Here is a 27,501-nt window from a genome sequence, read left to right as displayed (position 1 = left end):
TCCATGTTTTGAATACTGAAGATATCCTGTTGCGCCCTTTCTACGTTTTGTTATATAGCTTGCGAATCCATGTGAACATTTTCATTCAAAAAGTATTTTCGAAGCCCGATACTTCACATTCTTATAGAAAAATCTATTGAAGTACATGATTGGAATGTACCAGTTGTTTATTATTCTAAAGAAGAGATAAATAGCTCCTTCTGACTGCTGAATATTGTTTTATAGCATTGAAATATATGGGATTTATGGACAACAATTACGCCTAACTTTTTAAATTCACTTGATATATAGGTTGTATTTACGCTCAGTGTAAACGTTAACTGAATTCACTAAGGAGATTGACACGTTGCTATCTTTAATTTTGTTAGATTAGTGCTTAGTTTGCAAATTGTTACAGTGACAATAACATCGGCGAGAGATTTTCACCTTGCCTGACACCAGAAAGAATTTGAAAAATTCCAGATTTTTATTGTAACGAATCTATGGTCAAAAACTAAGTAACGGAAGAAAGCGAAAACAACACGTTTTGTGAACCATAACAAAGAACGCATTTGTCAAAACCATAAATGAAAATATTAGAGAAACTTACAATAATTTGATATGAACCCAGAATAATCCTGATAAAATTTTATGAAAGTCCCAAAGAATGAAAAGGTCTGTAGATAGTTAAAAACCGGAATTGACTGGTCCAACAAGAATCGCAACGTTGTCAAGATGGTGTCTTTCGGAACCCATTCGTATAATTCACAACGGTTCCAAATAATAGTATAGTCCTGATAACGAGCACTTTCTATTTCCAATCAACAGTAAAATAAAATGGGATTATTTCCCTCCCGAAGGTTGTGTAGATACAACATAAAACAACATCTGCAGACTTCAACAGAAACACAAGAAAAGAGGATTACTACACAATTGGAATGACTTGATTGCTCAGTTCTCTCATACCCACCTAATAGTATAATTCTCATCTGATAATATACCACCATTCCGGTTGCTTAGTGGTTAGAGCAACAAACAACGGCCGAGTCGTCCCAAAAACTTTTTAAAAAAAATCGGTACTAACAGCTGCCCCACTAGGCGCTCAACATAAAGAGGTTAGTGCTAGAAGTGGTCAGCCTGGTGTCAGGATAATGTGACTGTGTAGGACATCATGCAATATATAGCGATATGACTCAATCATTGTTAAAACTACGTCAAAATTCAAATCACACTCGCACACTCGCAATTTACCCCACGTGACAGACCATGTCGATTCATGTCACTTAGCCCAACCAATGAGAAGTTACTCATTTGTTCTAGGAATATCGAAACCTCATTATTTAATGAGAAATTAATCCAAAAGAACCATTAAGTCTCATCATTAAGATTAATATTAATTATTCTCAACACCTATGTAAGCATCTATTTATATATCATACCTAATAGTATTACCTAAACAGACGCATGTAACGTAGGAAAACTAACATAAGATATTTTGCACAATTTACACACATGGAAAAAAAAAATATATATATATATATATATATATATATATATATATATATATATATATATATTTAATAAACTCAAGTGCCATGCGTAAAAAGTATCTTGATATACAGCACAGTTGTACTGCGAACATAACACAGGATACTTTCATTAAAATTGAGAATAATAACAAACTTGCTATTTATATTGTTTCAATAACTTTCTCCAAAGATCAGCAGGTCAAGCTGAATAAGAAACCATTATAAAATTACCAATAGAGACAAAAAAATATTTTTCATCTATTGTTGACTATCCATCAATAAATCCAGTTTGTCTTATGGCAATAAGCTGTGAGTGATGTTGGAGTACAAGTTGATCCATGAGTTCAATATTGTGGTAAATAAGCTACTAATACAGGTAAGGAAAGTAATCGGTCGGAAATATTCAAATTTTCGGATTACCGGCTATATAGTACACAATACCAAAGAATTTATGAGTATTTGTAAGAAGCGAGTATCCTATATCTGATACACCATCAATATGTACAGACCTGCATGCCATGTGAGGAATGCAGGAGTCGATTATTATATAAAACTGCTTGAAATAAATTCTAACGTAACGTCTAAAAATAGTTATGAAACTTAATAGTAAGTTAATGCAGAATGGAGAGTGAAGATTAGCTTAAAAGAAGAGAGACTCATGATAATATTTAGTATATATTTTTAATATACAGCCAGGAGTGTACTTACACGAGATTGGTCATGCGACTGGTCTTGTGCACGAACACCAGCTGCCGAACAGGGACGATTATGTTGAGATCCTTACGGAGAATGTGCAGCCCGGTCTGTTGGGCCAGTTCACCAAGTACGCATCACAGGCAGTTGACCAGATGAATGTCCCCTACGATTACTCTTCTGTAATGCATTACAGTGTCACCGTAAGTGATTATTTTGATATTATTCTCAACCAACTCTCATTGATCTTGCATTCTTTGTATAATGTATATATGTGTGGAAATATGTACACGAACATGCATACAAACACACACGCATTCATGCACACACACACACACACACACACACACACACACACACACACACACACACACCAACCAGCATTCAACATAATTAAAGAAAGGAGATTTATCAGCATTAGCATGACGAGGTGCCTGGCAAATTCATTGGAATATTTAAAGAAAGGTAACCAAATTTGTATGAGACTTCGTTTTAGTCTTTTCTAGTGTATAGAAAATTAATATATGACCTCTATTCTACGTTGTACGATGATTATATACACATCAGTGTCCCTTACATGTTCCATTTTTGTCTCAGACATGTCTCATTATTCCAGTTAGAGTTAAAAAGCGGAATACATACATTTCTAGTTGTAAATAGTGTAACCATCTGCCTGTTTCTTGGGTTCGTCCATTGTCGGTAGTCCAGCTATGAACATATTTTTGGTTGATCATTCATCACCCTTGCTTATTTAGACCAAGATAACACCACTGATGACTGTCATCTTGAAAGAAATATGGTAGTATACATATGGGACCAAGATCCTTTATCGATGTATAAAGAACGGAAGGAAAATGGCGGACAGATGATCGTCATCTTTTTTTTTTTATTTTCTTTCTCACTTTATCAATACCATGTTCATGTGAGGCTGATTATATGATGGGACATATACCTTTTGTCTGCGTCAGAACACAGTACAGTATAATGTATTTACATTATATCATCCCTATGATAGGACATACACCTTTTGTCTGCGTCAGAAGTCAGTCCAGTAGAATGGACTTACATTATATCATTCCTTTAGGCATTCTCCAAGGATGGAGTGTCTAAAACAATACGTGTCAAGTACCCAATAAAAGAGGTTAGCATAGGAAAAGCGGACATGAAAGAACTGTCATTCACACAAGTCTGTACGGAAATTAAGCGATCCTAGCGTTTCTTATCTACGCATCTTCCGTTCTAGATACATACATAGTTTTTATATACAAATTTCAGGTAGCATATTGCCATCATTATTCAATATTTGTAACTACTACCATCTTTCCCTTTTGTGCTAGGCAATGAGCACATGGGATATTATGTGACGGTTGCATTGACTCATTTTAAAGAAAATGACAAAAGATGATATCATCCATATTTACAAAGTCGTCGTTTATGTGTGTGTTTGTGTGTATGAGAGAAAGATAAATATGAGCAAAAGTGAAACACTTAAATTTGCGTATAAACGATAATTATATTTACATAGTTTAATTATTTTTTCGAAACGTATGTAATTAGTCAGGAAAATCACGAAACTCGTCTACTTTCCTTCAAAAAAGAACAAATAACTTCAAACATTATACAATTTAGAGAATACGATTGTTGAGATAAACAGAAGCTGGAAAACTCTAGCAGGTTACTTTATGGTGCTTAGAAATAGGATTCTAAGAAATAAATATAGGATAAATAACTGCGTCGAGTTAGTAATGAAATCATTTCCACTATTTGGCGAAAATATTATATTTTGTAACTTTCTATTACATTTGTAAACGTGTTGGTTAGTTAAAATTGTTATATTGGCTCGAAGCATCATATTTCTTAGGGTAATATCAACCTGTTGACTTTTATATTAGTGTTTTGTGAAATGTCGTATATAAAATATAAGTAAAACATAATTTATATTCCCAATTTTAATCAGATAGAAACTACTTGGAAGACGAAAACAATAACGAAATTAAATTAGATGAAAGATGGACTTACTACCACAGCCAAAACCAGTTGACTACACGGCATAACAAATTACTGGGTAAAAATTGACTTGAGTGAAGATGAATGTGGCTCTTTGTCACAGGATGAAGACGGGTTGGGACTGAATTAAGGAGGACACCAAAAGGAACTGCGTTTACAAGATGTTTTTGCGCGATTTGGAATTATTATTTAAACTTCTAACAGTGTAGATTTAATTAGTGAATAATCGCCAGCTTCCTGTTCTTCACTACTTGATGAGACAATGCTAGCATTTATAATTCTGACACATAACCCGTCCATTATTGTCATTTTCCATCTAAAACGAAACAGCAAATTATGCTCCTGTACATAAATTTAGTGAAAATTTCACAACGAAAATGGGTAAGATATAAGGGGTTATAAACTTAAGATTGATAGCGCTGGTCCACGTCTAGTACGATATAAGGGCCACTTGCATGTTTGATTGAAATCTTATCAAATAAGGGCCACATGCATGTTTGATTGAATTCTTACAACATAAGGGCAACTTGCATGTTTAATTGAATTTTTACAAAATATGGGCCACTTGCATGTTTTTATTGAATTATTATAAAATAAGGGAAACTTGCATGTTTGATTGAATTCTTACAAAATAAGGGCCACTTGCATGTTTAATTGAATTCTTACAAAATACGGGCCACTTGCATGTTTTTATTGAATTCTTACAAAATACGGGCCACCTGCATGTTTTTATTGAATTCCTACAAAATACGGGCCACTTGCATGTTTGATTGAATTCTTACAAAATAAGGGCCACTTGCATGTTTGAATGAATTATTATAAAATAAGAGCCACTTGCATGTTTGATTGAATTCTTACAAAATAAGGGCCACTTGCATGTTTGATTGAATTCTTACAAAATACGGGCCACTTACATGTTTTTATTGAATTATTACAAAATAAGGGCCTCTTGCATGTTTTTATTGAATTATTACAAAATAAGGGTGTCACGAAATTGTGTAGGAGTTATATCAATATGTATATATTGTCAAAAATGTACTCGGGTTTCGTTGCCGCGTACAGAGTCACCAGAGGTAGGCATATTTTTTCGTCTCTAGTTATTTCGAATTCCTGAGCAAAATTCAGACCCCTGCACGTGCAAATGGCTGCAGCGGGGAAACCTAAGTACCTAGCTGGGCATATCAGTCACAGCTAGTGTACATATGGAGCAAATTCTCTATAGAAAATTACATTACGCCGAGTCTTGTCAGGAAGCTTACCCCTTTACGGAAGCAAATCTCCAGCTGTAGAACTGCCTTATACCATGCCTTGTATATGGTTTGATGTGGAGTCACCAGCTGTAGAGCTGCTTTATACATGTCCGCCACATCGTTTGATGTGGAGTCACAGAAGTCTGTGGGGTTTTGTGTGACGTATACGCTGTGTTATGGTGACTTTGGATCGGAAGAGTGGACTGGTTTTCTCGATGTGAGGGACCAGGTCTTCGCGACCATCGGGCTGTGATTGGAGAGCTCTCGATGAATCATTCAACAGACTGAGAGGAGTTGACCATGCGTGGGTGCTTCTCTGGCCATTGACTAGAGCGCGTGGAACCGGAATTACATCTTCGTCGTCAAATGGGCGCCACGATAGTTATATATAGTGTTCCATCTTATTTCCACAATCGCATTTCATAATTTAATTTATTCCTATTGTTATATCGTTATGTGAACGATCACTATGTTCGTCATTTCATTCATTCCTATTGCTATATCGTTATGTAAACGATCGATAGGTTCATCATTGCATTCATTCCTATTCCTATTTCAATATCGGTTTACGATCGATAGGTTCATAATTGCACGTATTGCTATATCGTTATGTGAACGATCGATAGGTTCATAATTTCATTCATTAATATCGCTATATAGTTATGCGAACGACCGATAGGTACGTAATTTACCTGCTTTTCAATATCGTTTAATGAACGATACATCCAAAATTTACATTCTTTTCTAAGTCGTTATTTGAACGATACATTCAAATTTACATTCTGTTCAATATCGTTTTATGAACGATACATCTAACATTTACATTCTTTTCTAAATTGTTATTTGAACGATACATTCAAGACTGTCTTTATATTGGGTGTAGATGAGTTTTATTTTGTTGACCGGTGATAGGAATTCACGTTTGTTTTGAAATTCCATTAGTTAAATTCATGTTTTGAGTTTTTTCTCGTTGAGTTAATTGTTGATAGTTCCATGTTAGGAACTTTATAATTTTCCATGTATTTTTGTTTATAATGGTGTCAGATTTGTTAATATTTCAATTGCGTTTATAAATAAACATCTTGTTAAACGCAGTTGCTTTTGGTGTCTTCCCTTATCCAGTTCCAACCCAGTTTCAACTTGTGACAGAAGTAAAACAAGCATGCTTACGCTCCAAACTAGGCAATATAAAGTCTTGACACTCTATCATTAGCATTTTAAGTAACTATTGCTTTAATTGTAAATAATTTGTTATTTAATGGAAACGATTCTACATAGATCACATCAGATTAATTAACCGCATTAGTCTGAATTTTCTCTTGTGTCCATGTCCGTATGAACAGGCTCAGTCGGTGATATAGGAATCATCTGCATCTGGAAATATTCAAATAGGAAAAGTTAAATTTTCACTAAAATGTGTACTACTGCAAAGAATAGGTGGTACATTGGATATTTGGACGTGATTTAATTTTGGCAAATACCTCATGTACTATTGTGACCATTAAAAAAAAATCATGGAACAGTAAATAATTGTTATGAAAGAAAAGCGTGAGCCTTTAGTTGCTGGATCTGAATTTGTTGCACCATGAAAAGAAAAAGAAACGCTTGTTTTTTTTAATGAAATTCATTTGCACTATGAATAAAACAAAAACATTTTTATTTTTAAGACGTAAATATGTGTAGCATGAAAGATAACACATGAACTTTACTTTCGAATGCAACATTTTGTAGCATGAAATAAAAGTCTAACTTTAACAAAATATGAATTTGTTGCATCATGAATATAATAAACCTTGCTTACCATTTTATTTGACAACCTATAGAAGACAATGAAACTTAAACTGCTTATCTCAAGTGTGAATTTGATGCACCATGAAGAAAATAAGAACGTTGACAAGTTAAGAATGTAATTATTTTATGTTGTACCATGAAACTCATGATAGTTTTCAGACGTACCTAAGTTTTGTAACAAAATAGACAAATACGAACTTTTACAAGCTTTACTTCTAAAGTATTTCCAACATAAAAAGGCAAATGAACTTCCTTGTGACATATATAGTTCCTGCAACATGAAATGGAAACTTAGTATTTATGGATATGTGAATATGTTGTACCATTAATAAAGTATGAACTTTCTTTCCCAGATGTAAAGGTCCTTATAGCGCCAATGAAGAAAAATAATATCAGCATGATTTAATTTGTGTAATGTAAATAACATGCGCCATGAAAGACATAACTAGTCCGACTGTTTCGTTGAAATGTGAATGTGATGTGCAATGAAATAAAAACATCATGTGTTTAACCATGAAATTAATCCATTGTCACAAAGTTAGAAACAATACATGACATTTGCTTTCTGAAATATAAATGTTTTAGTGCACCATGAAATACACTTTTTATTGCGCAAAGCAAAATGCGCATTTACAAAAAAAACGCAAAGCAGTTTTGTTTTGTTTATGTGTGAGAAAAAAAAATGTATATTATAAACATATTTTCTATCCTGAAAATCTAATTCACATTTAAAAAAAAACAAAAAAAAACAGTTAATATATTTCTTTCATGAGAAACAAACAATTGTTTTGAGAAAAGTAAAGTTCATAATTTGTTTTTTGGTTTTTCATGATACAATATATTTACATATCAAAGTGCTAACTTCCCTTTTTCATGGTAGAATGGAAACTCGTATTTATCTTAAAAACAATCCAATTTCATCCCTTCATGTGAATGTGAAACATTCGTTTTCAAAATCCTGTTGTAACCCAAATGTTACATTGCAAGATAAATGTTAGCCTTTTGAAACGGTACATAACTTTCCATCTACAAAGGAAGTCTAGGAATCCAAGACTTTTAATTTTAGAGAAGAAACTATCTTTAGCTGTTGTATTAGCAACAGTTAAGAAACTGACGTTCCCTGTTGCAGATGCACAGAAGTCTGTGAACAACTGACTCTTAATGTTGCAGTAACACATACGAAACGGATGTTTACTCTTCCAAATGGAGATAATTAAGGAAAAAAAACTGAATTTTGCTCTTGCCGTAATACACCTGGTAGGCAAAAACAAGTTTATATTAGTAAGCGTGAGTTCATACTTCTCGTCATTCTGCTTAACGTATATTAATGGCTACGCTTGTTATATGTGTGTCAGTACTATATTGTATGCGTTCACGCAATATTTGACATTATATAAGGAGTATAATGCATGAAACTGAATACCACTATGCAATCATGTTAGACCTTGATCAGACAGTTCTTTTAACAATTTTCTTTACACCCGATATAAGTATATGATCTTAAGGATATGACCATTGGTAACATTTAATTGCCAGTTGTAGGCACGATGGACCAGATAGACCCATATTGTTACAATTTTATGTTTTCCACCAAACAGACACGTTATATAACATGTATTATTTCCTGCCAGTATGATCTCATCATGTTAAACATATTAACAAACACTTAGTATATCAGTTTCCATCGTGACGCTATACACGCATTACGTGGCAATATGATTAAGCACTGGATTTTGCATTTTGACTCCTACGTGCCCCACAATTTGCTACTGCTGCCATTTGAAGATAACAAAGATCATGATGAGGAAAATGACAAAACTCACAACGATGATGATGTTAAACATGATTTAGGGGTGGAATACATAGATAATGACATCATTTATATTATATAAATGTTAGGTGTATGAATGGCATTTATATAATATTCATGCTCACGCCTAACGCACATTTACTTTTTCATTATCCAATTTGCCCAGCTTTTGAATGCAAACAGATAATGATTTATATAGTTTATTCGTTTGGCACATAATTGAATAGCCAGGACTAAAATTATTGTGTTAGCCTTTTCTAACTAGAACTTTTAATATAGACTACCCTCGTTCAAATACAAATCATTGGTATAAAAGCGTGCTTAAAAATTGGAAAAATAAATCTTATAGAATTAATCTTGCAAAGCTATTTTATTTAAAGACCAAAACCATTGTGATGATGCAAACGCTTATCAGGTTTCATATGTTTAAATGGCTCTGGCAATGTTAATCAGTCAAGATTAAGACTAACGGATGGAAGCAATTTGCAATAGAAATGGAGATAACGCTTCAAATACGCATCACACACGTTACTGTCCCATGAATAGTATGCTAAAGCATATCCTGTCTTTTGCATACACACGCACACACACACACACACACACACACATATATATATAGAGAGACAGACAGACAGACAGAGACAAAGACAGAGACAGAGAGAGTGTTGAGATAGATCTAGAGAGAGAGCTAGAGAGAGACAGACTGAGAGAGACAGAGGGAGAGAGAGAAGGGGAAGATATACAGAGATAGAGAGAGAGAGAGAGAGAGAGAGATATATCAGTTAGCTACATGCTCTTTGTGACAGTTATCATCTTTAGCACTTTTAAAAAGCATTGATGACAAATTTTGGGTTGTTTACAAACTTCGTTCTTACAGCCTCTACCTTCATAAATCTTTCCATCAAAGCGGTGATTTGTTCTAAAGGCAATGTTTATTTATTCTTTACAACCGTAATATTTTTGAATTACTCCCAACAAATATTGGATTTTCAATGACCAACCGTAGTAGATACAAAGATTTTATAACCATGTTCGAAATATTTCAATTCTGTACAAACTTCACTTTCTACTTTGATACAAAAAATAGTGTCCATATGCTCACCGTTGTTTCCAGTAACTCTGTTTCCTGGAAACTTTCCAATGGTGGCGTTAAGTTCCAAGTACGGAAAAATAAATATAGAGCTGTTGGTTTTCCATCTGTCATGAAAGAACCGTCCTTTCTCTGCTCTTATGTGTAAACAATAACGTATTTTTCGAATTACGATTATGCTACATTGGTGTGAAGAAGTGCATGTCTGGATAACTATATTTACCCAACTTCACCTTGCCAATAAACCCGAAAGATGTACGGTTATATCAGTGTCGTCTTTGCTGCAGTTCTTTGAATATTTGAGTCATACATGTGCCTTTGTCATTAGTTAAATACCTAAGCTGTTTGAAATAATACCGACGTTAACATAGGTCTATACAAGTATACATATATATGGCACAGGTAGAGATGATTAGCGGTTCAAAGCTGAAGGAAGGAGTGTGTACACATAGTTTAATAGAGAAAACATCCGGGTACCATGCATACTTGGCCACATTATAATCATTCATTTTTATATATTATATTATTCTCGATATTTAGACACATTTTTTTCTTGCTTATAACTGCCACAAATAAAATACCAGAACCAGAAAGAGGTGTGTGTGTGTGTGTGTGTGTGTGTGTGTGTGTTTGTGTGTGTGTGGTTTGTGTTTGAGTGATATCGCACAGCAATACATTGAAACTTAAGACTTGCCAAGGCAAGGAGAGTTAATCACCTTGCCAAGGAATACGTTGCAGTTGGGAATCCAACCCGAATCATTGTGGTCAGGAGTATAATTCTTTAATCATTACCCACGTGGTCACAGCGGCTGAGATAGAAAGATAACTACTGATGCATGATTTATTTGTGTTGTGGCTTTTGGTTGTTTTTCTTTCTTTTTTTGTTTTAGTTTAAAAGATTCATTTAACTCGCTAATGGCTATATGACACAAAGGATAAGGAAGCTTAATACCGTTCAGAATGATACAGGCTGGCAGTCGATATAAGCTCTGCAAGGAGGATATTTAATGCTAGACATTTACATTACGAGTCTGACGTTTTCCTAACATAGATACCGGGGCTCTTCTAATCGCCACTAGTTAAACTAGTTGCTACACGTATTGCATTGTAAACATTGTACCATAGTATACTTCATTATTATCACAATGAACGCGGTATTCTTAGTTATAACTATATTTACTTTCCAATTGCAGTATACATTATCCGCACGTTTTTCGGTGTATATTCCAAGTCTGATGAAGATGGTTGCATTATCAATTTTCCATACCTGATTAAATAATTAGCTGGTGATCGATAACCAATAAATTTGTATCCTGATTTCCCTCTCTTTGTCAGCCTTAAACTGATTTCAGTATAAATAGTTCATGGATGTAAATTGGTGCCCTACTTTTCATTATTAAGATACATAATTAATATTTAGTATTTCGTGTGACCCGGATATAATAGCATAATACCATATTAAAGGAAGTATAATGCAATCAAATGCTGACGTGCATTCTGTCTTCTTCTTGCTTCTGAAAAGAATTATGATAATGTCTCAGTCATTTAAGGCTTTCTCTAATTTACAGAAATTCTTCCATTCTACATACCTCAACTCCAAATATGAATTTGATACACCACATGAAAATAAATATGTGTACAAGAAAACTAACCTTTTCAGTGCAATTGGCACAGCTACAAGAATGACAATAACAGCGATAAGTCCTGCAATAACTCCTATCACCCATATTTGTATTCCCTTCGCTTCAACACTAAAGTCTTCAGGTTTAGATTGCACGTCAAGAGAACATACTTTTATCTGTTCTCAAATAAACTACCCCACTATATGCATATTCTGAACAAAAATTAGTCTAATGGTGTTATGTATAAAAATATTCCGTGTTTTAAATTTGCTCCGTGACTGAAGAATTTTTTAGATATAGGTTGGATGCTTGGGGATTTATATATAAAAAGAGATTAGTGAACAATTATTTTATTCCTAATTCATATTCCATATTATTCTTGTTTAATAATATTCTACGGACGTATTTAATGTTGTATTTAGATATGATCTGAGATAAATCAAATTATTTATTGGAAATATAATGTGCGATTATTATGAATTCATTCAAAAGAAATATTATGGACAATGCCATTGCGAAAAATCACGACTGTTTGCTCTACAGACTCTTCGAAGATATTGGTAATATCAGCCAACGCAGTACCGGAATTCATTTGGAGCACTATTTTTTTTTCAAATTTGTGATAGACCTTTCAGGATTATGTTCAATTTTGTTCACAGTACTGTTAAGTTCCTCTTAAGTGTTCATTTATAGCTTTGAGAATTAAATTATTTAATAAGTTTTACGAACCTTTTGTGTTCTGAGATGTATGCATTGAAATGAAGCCCATTCTGCACACGTGCGTATTGTTGGTTATAAACTTGATAATAGATATTAAGTAGAGTGGTTAACAGATGGTTATTATGATGACACTAACGAATTTAGTTACCATGTGCAAACTGCACGGTATGCGATTTAACACAGAGAGTGCAAATTTTGAAACAAATTATATTTGATTAGAGACCTCGTTTATCATTTCATGTGAGATTCCAATTCTCAAACATTTACATGGCCAGAAACTGCTTGGGATATTGTGGAAATTGTAGAAAGGAAGGTATTAGAAAATCTTAATCTGTCCTGGAAAGCAAAGAAAAACCTCCGCGTCCTGACGTGCCTGTTTTCCCCTTGGCTTCAGCTGATAGGGACGGTGGAGAAGAGGTTTTCTGGTCAATGTTTTCAAAGATATTGTCACCGATGTTGTATTAGATGACGTAATCGGAGTCGTTGATGCTTTTGTCGACAATGGCTCAGATGGATCGAAATCTAGCAAAAATATGTATCTATGACAACGATGCATAATTAATACGTTCGTAGATTGTATTTCCATGCGGGTAATCAGAAAGAAACGGAACTTGCATTCGTGTACAAAATTGTTACGCGGCTTTCAGTAAAGTTCTGATACATTTAAGGTAAGTATGGATACATAACTGTACACTTGCAAATTGAATATTACTTACTTGATGAGCACTTTAATCTTATTTCAATTTAATTTTAAAGACCTTTTTGAATGTGAACGTTCATATCTGGAATACTATTAAATATATCTCTTCAAAATATCTAAAATGATTACATGTATGGACAAATCAGTGAATAATGCTTTAGACTTTATGGTGTGAAATCAACGCAAGAAAGCAAAATTTAATTCCTGATACGTTAGAAAAATCCATACCTACCCCTATGCCTAAGTAGCTGTTATATGACTGCAAAATGTTTATAATAATGTCATTACCCGATTCAGTAAAATCTATACCTCGCTAAGAATCAGAACATTTTGCGTGAATATGTAGTTAGATAGTAAAAGGTCTGAAATTTAGATTTGATTTCCGTTTGGGAACAACACAAAATCTTACTAATCATTATGTTTCCCCTGCAATATCTTTTTACACAAAACATACAAAATACTCTTTTCCTATGAATTCTACATGAAAGAGAATATCTTTGAAAGGGAATCAATCTGCCACTCTTCTTAAAACTAATTTACAGCATCTACTATGTTCCTCGTGCTATTTGTTTATATTTACACAACCGATAACTAATTCACACAACACTCCATAAAACCCCAAGATATATGAGAAAGATTTGATACGTACCCATAACAACGACATCAATTCAAGTAAGAATAAACCTGTGTATACTTCATGAACCGGGATATTAAATGCTGTAGTTAGTAGCTAGCTAAATTTAATATTTACATCAAAGAAGCAAATACAATAACACAAAATAGTTCGCTCTATTTATTTCGTTTGGAAAAATATGTCTTTGTTGAATGATTCAATACTTTAATTAGTACTCAATTATATCATATGCATGCACATCTTTGATCTCCAGTCCCCATGTGGAATACTAATCGGAATACTCACCGAAGAAATATCGCTGCTGCCTTCAACTAGGGCAGTTGACAGAGCCGTAAACTGTAGTAGCCATGTTATTACATTTTACAAACCTTTTGTGTTCTGAGATGTATGCATTGAAATTAAGCCCATTCTGCACACGTACATATTGTTGGTTCAACGAAGGGACAAGTAAAATCAGGGCAACAAACTAAAATTTGTTCAGCGCGTATTCTTGGAGTACAAGGAAGTGAAAACCACCATCACAGTGAAGCCGCTCGACGAACTAGCCAGTGTAGGTGCTTCTGAGAACGACGTACCAGCTGTAAAACCGCCAGGACGCGCTCCCACGCTGAAAGCCCCAAGCGCCATAGAATCCTTATGGTTTTGATCATGTACGGAGAACATGGAATGGTGGATCCCAATCTGGCCAGTGTTCTTAAGGAAGGTGACACCATCGTCAAGGTGACATTTTGCTCATCCTCCAATGGCCTCTCAACGGCTTCCGAAACGTAGATAGAAATTTGCGAAAAATATGACATGCTTTTATCAAATTTACATACATGAACGCGGTGATCAAGACACTATAATGTTTCGTGTAGCAGTGGTGGCAAATTTTGATCAACACTTAGCTCATATTAACCTGCAATCTGCTCCTGCCATGTTAGCAGATCCTGTTAAATTAAACCAGATGACTGATATAAAAGAGGATCTGACGTTTAGAGTACCCATTAACCGTGGCCACGCCAACGAATTCGACGATAGAACCATCAAAGTGGATCAAACGCATATCAAATTCCTCAAAGATTACCTTCAATAACATGAAACCTCATCAAGAGTTTAGTCGACACATGAGCATAAGACGATGAATCCGATCATCGACTTAAACCACGTCGACGAGAATTTGTCTGCGGAGCAGCGTAGCGCGTTCGAGACTTATTACGGCTATTATCATCGAAATGTCTACCTGCACAATGATGCGTATCGTGGTTACAAAGGCGTGCTGCGATTTATCTCGATGATACCCCTCGCAGTGACTACCTTAGGTGTGATCTCCATGGAAGCGCTAGCCAATCCTATGATGCTGATTCTGCCCACGGTTGTATTGGCTTTAGAAACAATGATGAAACGCATCGAGCCAGGAGTGGAGGCCAAACAACTAGTTCCAATCAGACCAGGCTGTCAAATCAGAAAATGCTCTATAAGATCCGAACGTATATGCGTGCGTAACGAGATGACAACAGTCGATGAATTTATCGTGGACATGGCAGGAAAAACCAGTCGTGGTTGACGTCGCTAAGCCGATTAAAACATTCCACGATAAAAAGCGTGTCACGGATTATCATAGTGATATATATAGAAAATGACTGGGTATAAACGCTATGCTTTAGACACCGACGAGCAGCACAAACAGCCCTATGACAATAGCACGCTTCACATTGTCTTCAATATAAATTTCATTTTCAAGTACTGCCTCTCCTGCATGACTCGAGAAGAATTAATTAAACTGATAAATGGACTTATCTTTAAAATATCTAATCTATTATCGGATGTATCACCGTTGAGATGAACGGCGGAGTATCCAGGTGGAACAACTGGGTGCGCTACAAAACACAAAACGATGACGGTACAACGTGGTTCTGATCTCACCTACAAACAAATGAACGATGGAATATCCGATGGTACTGAATTCCATTGAGTGATCGGCTAACAAACATGAGTAGTGAAAGGGGTCACCCTAGCGACAATGGGAATTAGCATTACAGAGACCCCTGGGTCACTCTAGCGACAATGGAAATTTAACATGGAGAAAAATCGTGGGTCAATCTAGCGACAAGGGGAATTAACATGGGAAAAAACCCTGGGTCACTCTAGCGACAAGGGAAATTTAACATGGGATTTTTTTTTTTTAAATTTTTTTTTAAAAAAAAATTTTTTTAAAAAAGGGGTAGGCAATTCAAAGACTATCTCTTTTCGAGAAATATGACTGGCCCTGAAAAGGGCCTTTGGGTTTTATGTTAATCTATTCATTAACATAAATGGCACCGCATTGGTCTTCTTCTTGTTCTTAGGCTACGTCTCACTGTTGGTCCGTACATCAGCACTCTTTTTAGGCATCCTTGTCTTTCGACGTAGATCCTACGTATCCACAGGCTGGTGTTTGTCCTGTGGACAACGGTCCACTTCGATCGGACATACATGAGCAAGTCTGTCCGAAACATCATGGAAGACACAAGGGTGGATGACTCAACTGTGGTCCACATCTTGAAGCGACGAGAACAGGTGAATCAATGCAGTCAACGGCGCTTATTTATAGGTACAGGTAGGATTGAAACGGATTGAGTTCATTCACCAATCCAAACACGCGTTACAAAATTCAGCCAGCCGCATCCAATCCGAAGAGAGCAGTCTGTGACGTCACGTAGTCAATATAGATCTGCTAGCGCTTGTGTGCAGTCAATCTATGCGACAGTCATTCAACATGACGGAAACTCAGAAAACGATCCATTGGGGTGCACCAGCAGGGGAGACCGCCCAAGGGAACTCGGACTTACTTTCAGAAGAGGTGAATTGGGATTTTGTGGATTTTCTCTCTTCGCAAGAATTTGTTCCGGAACCTGCGTTACCTTCTTCATTACCGCAAGTGGAAAATTTTAGACAGAGACAGAAAGAAGAATTGGAGAAATTTATACAACGACAAAAGGAAGCGGAACAAGCTTTTCTCCTACAGCAACAGCAACAAGAAGAAGAGGTAAGAAAAAAACAACAGCAGCAACAGCAAGAAGAAGTAGCAGCAAAGAAACAAGAGGGTGAAAATCAAACGGTCACGGTACTGTTGGACATTTTAGCGGAGTTAAGAAGTCTGAAACAAATGTATCAGACTTCTTTATCACGACCAAAGAGAATACGACCTTCCCGAGCTAAACACGTCAACCCTGTGACTAAGCCTACCGTACCACCCTTAGTGATTTCAACCCAATCATTATCATCATCATCATCAACATTACGCAGTCCAGAAGTAGGCCTTGGCCGTGGCAAAGGCATAAGGCAGTTAAAGCTGATTGCTTAAACTCACCCCTACACCATGAAGAAAAAGGCCCTTTTCAGGGCCACCCACATTTCTCGAAAAGAAATACAATTTCAATTTGCCAATAACTCAAAAAAAAAAACCTCACCCATGTTACCTTTATAGTACGTGTCTGTGTATGAGTGCGTGAGTGTAGCTTCTTATTTTAAAATCAAAACTCAAAGACTCTTACCTTATATCATTCATTTATTCTTTTCTCCATTTTTTTACAATCCAATTCACAATTCACATCACAACACTTTAATCAAAAGTTCATTCATTTCTTCTTTTCTCCTTGTTTAGTCTCTCTGTTTTTTTAATTTCTTCACCGTCACACTCTTTTCTTCTTCTTCTTCCTCCTCGCTTTCTTCCCTTCTTCTTTTTTTCTCCTGTTTCTTTTTCTTCACCTGTCTTCTTTCTTCCTCAGAAGAATCCCTCTCTTCCTCCGAAGAATCCCTCTCTTCTTCTGAAGAATTCCTCTTTTCTTCTGACTCCTCTTGTTTCTTTTTTGGGCAATCCGGAGACCAATGTCCTTTTTCTTTACAATAATAACAGGTATCTTGACTTTTGTCTTTTTTATCCCCTGTTTTTTTTCTTTTTTGACGGTCTGGACACTCTGAAGACCAATGCCCTTTCTTCTGACAGATATAGCAAGTATCTTGACTTTTATCTCTAAAGGAAGGAGAGTAGTCCGTAGGCTGGTCTGAAGAGAATTTTCTAATGACCCTTCGCAAAGCTCTGACGAAACGTTCCATCTGGTTAGTCTCTTCCATCGTTGTGCTCGGCTTGAGAGTGAAATGAATAGTGAAAGGACAAGACACACACCCTTTTATATACGCTGGTCTGCCATGACTATAAAGTAGTTTATGGTGTTTGAACTTGAGTCATTTGACTTTTTGCTTTCAAGATGAAACGATCCCATTTATTCGAGAAGAAAGAAGAAGAAAGTAAGAGGCAGAAACGTGATCTATCGCCTCGTACCAGGGCTGAAATCTTGGCACAAATTCATGCCAGTGATTTTGAAGAGGACATGAGTGAACCAGAATCCGAACCCTCTAAACCAAGTTCATCACCCTTAGTTAACCCTGAAAATTACTATTCCATTCGAGAGACGGAAAAGCGCTCCTCTAGAAAATTTAGAACCACGGCTTACAAATACACGGTGAAGTTTAAAGATTTCAAGGCTGAAGTGCCGTTAGAGAAAGCAGAAGTGTTCATCACTGAGGTGTGGGATTCTTTGCTCACTGCACTCAAGCGACAATGTCAACCCAAAGAAGACGATCGCTTGAGACTTTCCATACAACACGACGGTTTGAAATCCCCTGTTTGGATCGAGTTTAGCACCCCTGCAGAATTGACTGCTTCCAAAGTCATGGACAAGATTCAACACGTACAACAATCTAATGATCAGTTTGACATCACCGATGGTAAAGCCACACTGGACATGACCCACGTCTCTCCTCCTCAAGGGACAGGACGCAAAAAGATGTTATTGGTGGACGACCTTCGCAACACCAAAACAAGTCTCGTCCGAATTAACAACCCTCAAGACCAGATGTGTTTAGCCCGTGCCATCGTGGTGGGACGAACCTATGCCAACAAGAACGACACGGTAGAATGGAAAAGAACCTGGAAAACTATTCAACGTTCCGACCGAGCCAAACAACGAAATGAAGCAGAACTCCTGTTACAACAAGCCGGACTGTCCAAAGACACACCCTGCGGCATTCCCGAGATGCAAAAATTGCAAGATGTCCTAGCTCCACGCTACACCTTGAAAGTGCACCCTCAAGAAGTGCGCGGACCTCTGTTGTTTCGAGGCCAAGACTTTAAGGACGGAAAATACATTCATGTCTATTATCACGATGAACATTTCGATACCATTACCAGTATCACTGGATTCCTGGGATATGTTTATTATTGTGAGAAATGTGACTATGGTTATAATAATCGAGAGCAACACAAACATTGTGGATGGAAATGCTCAGGATGTCTGGCCTCTCCACCCTGTCTGAGCGAAGAACCAGTGCCTTGTTCAACTTGTCTGCGCACGTTTGTCAGCCCTACCTGTTACCAACAACATTTGAAGACGCAAGGTTCACAGAAGAAATGCGCTTGTCAACTGCTGAGATTGTGCCCTACGTGTGGACAAGGCATACGTACCAATAATACCAAGGCACACGTATGTTCAGGAAAGAAAAAATGTCACATTTGTCACCACATCGTGGACTTGGAACACGAATGTTACGTGCAGAAATACCAACTCCCACCAGAGAAAGAGGACGGTCACAAGAAGAAAGGCAATTTCATCTTTTTCGATTTCGAATGCATGCAAGAAACCGGCATTCACATTCCTAATTTCTGCGTGGCTCATCGAGCGTGCGAGAAGTGCATTCAAGAACCTATCTTCAGTCATTGCCCTCACTGCAGCAAGATTCCCGGAGGGCGTGAAAAAATCTTTCGGGGACCAAACACGTTAGCCGATTTTGCCCAATGGGTCTTAGACCCCGTCGACAAGACGTGGAGCCAAGAGGACATCGAACGTTACCGAGATTGTCATCGCCATGCCACGGTGATGGCTCACAATTTCTCCGGATACGATGGACAGTTTCTTCTCAGATACTATACGGAACAAGGCACCGAGCGTCCTAAAGTGACTTTGAACGGAGCCAAAATCATTTTCATGCAAGTGGGACAAGTACAGTTTAAAGATTCGATGAGCTATTTGGCCATGCCTTTGAGTCGAATGCCTAAAACGTTTGGAATGACAGAAATGGCTAAAGGGTACTTTCCACACTTTTTCAATACGGAAGCCAATCAACACGTCGTTCTACCCCATTTACCAGAGGCTCACTATTACGACCCCGACAACATGCGTACCGAACAACGAGAAGCTTTCTACGCTTGGTACCAGATTCACGCCTCGGACCCTTTCGACTTTCAGGAAGAAATGCTAAAGTATTGTCGTTCCGACGTGGACATTTTACGGCGTTGCTGTGGAAAATTTCGAGAACTGTTCATGGATTACGGAGGGGTCGATCCTTTGAAAGAAGCTTGCACCATTGCCAAAGCGTGTTCCTTAGTGTATCGACAACGATTCATGCCTGAAAAGACTGTGGCTGTCATCAGTCCTCAAACGACCCACTTTGTCAAACGTCAATACTCGGTCAAAGCCCTACGCTGGTTACATTACTTGTGCGACAAGGAAGACAAGTGGATTCAGCATGCCCGCAACGGAGGAGGCGAAAAGACCATCGGAACGTATTCGGTCGATGGCTGGGACTTAGAAAACCCCAAGATCGTGTACGAGTTTAACGGTTGCTTATTTCACGGATGTCCCGTCTGCTACCCTGACCGTGGCACTAAAAATCAGTTTTTGCAACGAACCATGGAAGACTTGTACCAGGACACTTGTCAGCGACGCCTAAAGTTAGAACAGCAAGGATACCAAGTGGTGGAAATGTGGGAACACGAGTACGATCACCGCTTGAAAACCGATCCCGAGTTTAAACGCCTCGTGGAAAGTTACCAGTTCATGGACCCGCTGAACCCGAGGGATAGTTTGTACGGAGGAAGGACCAATGCCACCTGTTTGCTGTACCAAGCCGACGAAGAGAAAGGAGAAGAAATCAAATACTTGGACGTGTGTTCGCTGTATCCCTACGTGTGCAAATATTGTCGCTTTCCTGTAGGGCACCCGCTATTGTTAACGGAACACATCGACCTGAAAAACATTCGACAATACGAAGGCTTGATCAAGTGTAAAGTTTTGCCTCCCACGAACCTATACCATCCCGTCTTACCTCACCATTGTCAAGGCAAATTGATGTTTCCCTTGTGCCGTACTTGTGCCGAAACGTGCAACCAAGACCAACCTTGTCAGCACACCCAGGAAGAACGTGCCTTGACGGGAACCTGGGTCAGCGTAGAATTGTTCAAAGCTCTGGACATGGGATACCAACTGTTAGAAGTGTACGAAATTTGCCACTTTCCCAAGACACAACAATACCGCAAGGGTGACCCTACTCAGAAAGGCATTTTCGCCGACTACGTGGATGCCTTTTTGAAACTGAAGCAAGAAGCCAGCGGCTATCCTTCCTGGTGTCACACTCCCGAAGACCAAATACAATTCAAAGAGAAATACTACGAACAAGAAGGCATCTCTTTAGACCACATCGAGAAAAACGAAGGCAGGAGATCGTTTGCCAAAGTGATGTTAAATTGCTTGTGGGGTAAAATGGCACAACGACCGTGTTTACCCAAGACGGAATATTTGACAGAACCTTCCCGCTACTTCCAGATGATTCACGACAAAACCAAATACATGAAACACGTGGACGTCGTTCGAGAGAATTTGATCTTGGTCAATTACGAAGAAGATCTGGACTTTGTACAAGACGACCCTTTTGGAAATGTCATCATTGCGGCTTACGTGACAGCCCATGCTCGCTTACAATTGTACGAAGCTTTAGAACTGTTAGAAGAACGCGTCCTGTACTTTGACACGGATAGTTGCATTTACATCCATCACCCGATTCAACATCACCCTAACATCGAAGGAGACCGTTTAGGAGCCTGGACAGACGAGCATCCCGACGACAAGATTCTAAGTTTCGTCAGTGGCGGTCCCAAAAATTACGGCTACTAATACCGTGACAAACAAGGAGAAGTGCACACGACGTGCAAAGTGAAAGGACTGACTCTGAATTATCGTACCAGTCGAGTGGTCAACTTTGGGGTATTGAAAGAAGCCTTGCAATCGGGAGAGGATGGAAACTTTAAAGTGACCACCTATCAACCGAACAAGATTGTACGTTTACCCACTCACCACATCGTCAGTCGACCCTTGGAAAAAGTCTATCAAATTGTATACCAGAAGCGAGTTCGACTTCCCAATCATTTCACCTTACCTTACGGTCACGTCGGTATTGGTCTGTATATAAAAAAGGAACCCTAGGCAAGATCGATAGTTCATTGTGACTACCAAGACCGAGCGAACAAGATGAATACTTTGAAAGAGGCATCGTTCCAGTTTGGGGATTGTAAAAAAGTTGTATCTTCCTCTAGTGTGACTAATATTGGATGGATAAGACCCATGCATTGCGACGGAAAATGTCCGGAAGGAAACTGCGATTGTCCATGTGGTTACCATTGTAATTGCGTAACGGAGTTTGCAGACGAGTGCGATTGTGAGCCTTGCGATGGATACGATGCTGTACCTTGTGACCTGAGCGATGCCGTAAAGCATCATGGGAACTTTAGTGCCCCTACCCCTATCATGGAAAGTGATGCTGTGCGTGTCAAACCTGTGGGATGCGAAAGCGATGCTGCTCGTCCTCTTGGACATTTTACTGGGTTTCGTTTTAAAGGGGAATGTTCACCTTCACGTCTACCCCCCTACGGATGTCATCCAGCCCTGAGCAAACTCCTACCCATGTCACTCAACCCTCATCGAAACGAACCTGTGAAAAACGAATATTCTTTTCCTGTGCGTTTGTCGGAATACTGCGACTTTGAAAATCGTCTTCAATCGTTCAAAGGAAAATGGCCAAAGTATCTGGGAGGACCGACCCCCGAAGAATTAGCCAGAGCCGGATTTTTCTACTTGGGCGAAGGAGATAAAGTCAGGTGCTTCAGTTGCGATGTGACACTTCACCACTGGGAACCGCAAGATTCGGCCTACGTAGAACATGCTCGATGGTCACCGAATTGTCATTACTTACCCTTAGTGGGACCGAGACATTGAAGTAACTTTTTACCATAATCATCTGTTCATGGATACTTTACAAGAGAACATTCGTGCTTTGCCTGTGGAGTTGAGAGAACGCATTTATCGAGAACTGGTCAAAATACAAGTGAAACGTAAAGAACAATTGCATCCGATACGTCACCGGTGTTTGAACCACTGGTACCTGAAGGCTATACAAGGACTGATTCAATTGAAAGTGTTCCATTGGACAGACATTGATCAACGACCTCCTGATTATAAAAAGGAATGGTTTGGTATGGACGATTTTATCTACTACATTGTAAACGTACTGCATCGAATTCCAGAGGAAGAGTTAACGAATTACCAACATCTTGAACACAATGTCAACTTGGTGAAAGAGGAAACTTCTGAACGAATTGTAATGTGTAGATTAGTGACTCAACGATTTAAATTCGACACTGAAGTGAAACCATGTTTGTGCAAAGAGTACATTTCTTGTGTCAGACCAAAGAGGATTTAGTATGACCTATTCATGGATACTTTACAAGAGAACATTCGTGCTTTGCCTGTGGAGTTGAGAGAACGCATTTACCGAGAGCTGGTCAAAATACAAGTCAAACGTAAAGAACAATTGCATCCGATACGTCACCAGATCTTTAACCACTGGTACCTGAATGGTATAAGAGAACTGATTCGTCAGAAATTCTTTCAATGGTCAGACATTGTTCAAAACTTTGAGGTCGCTAATGATCGACATGTTCATGATTATGGTTACTTCGAGATTCACCTAGTGCAATGCATTGAGGAAGACAAGTTAAAGGATTACCAACATATTTTACGTGGAATCTACTTAGAGGAAGAGGAAACACCTAAACGAACTCTGACGTTTCGGTTACAGTATGCAAGATTTAGATTCCCTACTGGAGAACGAAGATCTCTGGCTAGAAAGTACGTCTATTGCATCCGAAAAAAAGAGAATATAAAAACAGGCTGCCATGCCACGGTTTATGTCACATGTCATCCAACAGATTCCGTGGAAGGAACTCAATGACCATATTCAAACCGTGGATCATTACCATCAATTATTACAAGAACTGTATCCATTCAATTTTGGACGACAAGTGGTGTGTGTCTTAGTGACTTGTTTTCTGGGATTTCGTTTACCAGCCGATTCTTTGTGGACTCTTTACGATCAGTACTTACCACCTCCATGGCCTTAAATGGTCACGAAAAACTCCTTTTGTTCAAAGCCTTGCGTTTTCATCTGGATACTTCTCGACCTCAACAGGAAAAAAAGATTCGTCAACTTTTAGCTACCCAAGACGTGTATGACGATGTGTGTGTAGCTTGTGACTTACACCCTCATTGGACAGATGTTCGTGACTGGAAAAAGGGGGGTTTTGAGGCTTGGACCCAAGAAGTGGCCCAGTATGCACAAGAGTTGTTCAAGGAAAAAAGTTACTTTTCAACCTGTGTTAGTGACGGTGCCAGAAGAACCCGTCACCGAGAACAACCACTCGCTTCAGGACAGGACTGTCATGGACATTCCTGAAAGGTCATTCCGAGAGGACACTTGTGTGACAATACCTCATGTAGAGACTGTAAGAACATTACACACTGTCCCTAGGACATCTTGGTTAACCAAAACATGTTGTACAGACACTTGTTTATATTCCACTTTGATCGCTTTGCTGTGTTTTATATTCCTGTACATCACTATTTGGGTTGTATGTATTTTGTCTTTCGTGTTCATATTTGAAACATTCAATAAACGTGTTCTGAAAAAGTATATAAACTCTTGTCTTGTTTGTTTTTCGTGTCACAAGTCACATTTCTCACACCATGGCTACCTCTGCTGTCTCTGCTCCCTCTTCCTCTACTGTCAAAGTCATCGACGAACACTTAGATCGTGCCAGTTGGGAGGCTTTGTATCTTCGCCATCCCTTTAACATGCTCATTGCTGGACCTAGCGGTTCAGGCAAAACCGAATTCGTCAAACGTTTGATCGAACATAAACATCATTTGATCGATCGGCCCCCTCAACGGATCGTGTGGTGTTACAAAGAGTGGCAATCGGCGTACAGCCTCTTGCGTGAAAGTCAAGGCGATTCCATCGTGTTTGTGGAAGGCATTCCTAAAGAAGACGACAGCATCGTCTCTGACTCCCGTCTAACCCATTTGGTCATTTTCGACGACATGTTAGGAGAAGACGAAGAAGAAATTAAATTGTGGTTTACGCGCAAAGGGCATCACCGTAATGCCAGTGTCGTTTACATCACCCAAAATTTGTTTCAACAAAGTAAAGCCCATCGCACCATCAGTCTCAATGCGCATTACGTGGTCTTGTTTAAAAGCCCTCGAGATAAATCGCAAGTGCAAGTCTTAGCCAAACAGTTAGGAACGCCTTGGCTGACTCAGGCGTACGACGATGCCACTCAAACGCCACACGCCTATTTACTCGTCGATTTGAAACCTACGACCCCCGAGGATTTGCGATTTCGTACCCACTTGTTTCACCACTGGTGCCAAGACGGAGGGCCTGTCCTGTACACGTCTCCGTCCTCGACTTCATTTCACTCCTCCCATGAAAAAAATCTATAAAAACCTCAGACCCTTTTTCGTCTGTCTCACACAGTGTGAACATGACGTCCTTCAGTCGCATCTTCCCGTCAAATTGATTCGTGCCTTGTATGGCATCAGTCGAGAAAAAGATCCACAAACACGAGCTCGTGTCTTAGAAGCTAGTCTCAAAGAAGTCTTACGATGGTTCACGGTGACGGCACGTCAATTACTCCAAGGAATCATTCAGATTCCTCATCAAACCCAACGCTTTTTCGATCGAAACAAAGTCGCTTTGGTCCAACTGGCCGATCCCCGCATCGACACTCAAACCAAAAAACAAATCATTTTGAAACCTGGAGGGAGCGGTACTCTGGGAGGGGTCATCATTCGCTCACTCTTAAAATGGGATCCTAATGCCCCCAAAGTTATCCCCAAGACAAAAGTCCAACGAAGCCCCAAGAAGAAAAAGAAAAAGACCAGGTCCCCAAGAAGAATAACTTCTCCAGTGGCAGGACCCTCCTCTTACCAGACACCACCCCGAAAAAAGAAAAGAAGCCCCCAGAAAAAGAAACAGAGAAAAAGTCCCCAGAAAAAGAAAAGTCCACAGAAGAAAACTAGTCGCAAGAGAGGCACTTCGGCCAGGACGCAACCTTACACTAGCAAACCACGACCTGCCACGGCAGTGACTGCGACTCCGGCATCCTCACGTTCATCCACTTCTCCGTTGATGACACCCAGAACTGAAGAGTACTTGGAGACGTTGATCACACCAAGAACATCTCCGTTGATGACCCCCAAAAGAACTTCCCCAGTGGCAGGACCCTCCAATTTAGTGGCAGTGGCTGCTGCTCACAAAGTACCTTCTCCCAAAATCAAAGTCCAAGAAAGATCGGGCATGTTACAAAGTTTACTGGATTTGTCCAAGCAAGAACTGGCTCGATTTAGTCCGTTGCGTACCCCTGCACGACGTGTCATGCCTGTCCTCAAACTGATAAAACGTAAAGACAATCAGTGGCGACGCGTTCCAGTATAAAAAGAGCCTGTGACCAAGTCGGGGTATCAGTGAACTTGTAAAAGATGTCACCTCCAAGAAGCCACAAAAGAAAGAGACAAAGGCAGACGCGTCATCCGACAAAGCGCTTAGCCAAGCATCGACATTACCCTAAGAAAAGACACAGTCGTTCCAAGAAAAAGAGGCGTCAACAAAGGGGAGGATTCCTTGGCGATTTTGGGAAAAACATTGTCACCTTTATGACAAAGCGATAGTCCCAAAAAAAGATAAAAGGGTGTGCGTTAAGTCATCGACGTTAGTGTCTGTTCGGTGAATGTCCCGGAACCCACAAGCAAAAATGTCACCCTCCAGAAAACCCCAAGGAAAGAAAAGGAAAGGACTGCCACCACGTTTAGCTAAACATGGGGACCTGTTATCTGTCCTGTCCAAAGCTTCTCCACCCCTACGAAAAAAACTCATTCAAACGGCCTCCAAAGAGGTCATCGATACCGTCTGCGAATGTTGTTTGAACGTTTTGAAAGGCACGATCCCTTTGTCCAAACACCAGAAACAATGCTTAGGCAAACATCGTCACGTTCTTCGCCAAATGGTTCAAAAGAAAATTCCCATTCGTCAAAAAAAGAAGATGTTGGTTCAACGTGGAGGCATTTTGCCTCTCTTGTTAGGCCCCATACTGAAAGGAGTCTTGGGAACCATGTTGGGAGGACTGATGGGAGCAAGATAAAAAGGCCTTCGAAAGTCCCAAGATCTCAGAATCGACCCCTGACAACCCCATGGAAGGACGAAAACTAGCTTTAGTGCCTTACAAACGATGGATGGAATACCATCGGTGGCAAGAACAACGCACCCCGCATTTACCTCAAAATCCCAATTTGAGCGAGATGTCCCAGTTACAACACGAATTGCAGTCCTTGATGGATCGCCAAGATTTGTCCGAAACAGAAAAATCGCAAAAGTACGGTCAACTCTTGCAACGATTGCAACTCTTTCACCAGAAAGCTTTAGACGAAACAGCTCTACCCACTTTGAAAGATTTTAAGACCTTGATGAAAAGTCCAGCACCATCACCA

Source organism: Sinohyriopsis cumingii, chromosome 5 (assembly GCF_028554795.1).
Source record: "Sinohyriopsis cumingii isolate HCF-2022 chromosome 5, ASM2855479v2, whole genome shotgun sequence".
Taxonomy (NCBI): domain Eukaryota; kingdom Metazoa; phylum Mollusca; class Bivalvia; order Unionida; family Unionidae; genus Sinohyriopsis; species Sinohyriopsis cumingii.
The sequence above is the reverse complement of the archived record's forward strand: the minus strand, read 5'-3'. Positions refer to the sequence as shown.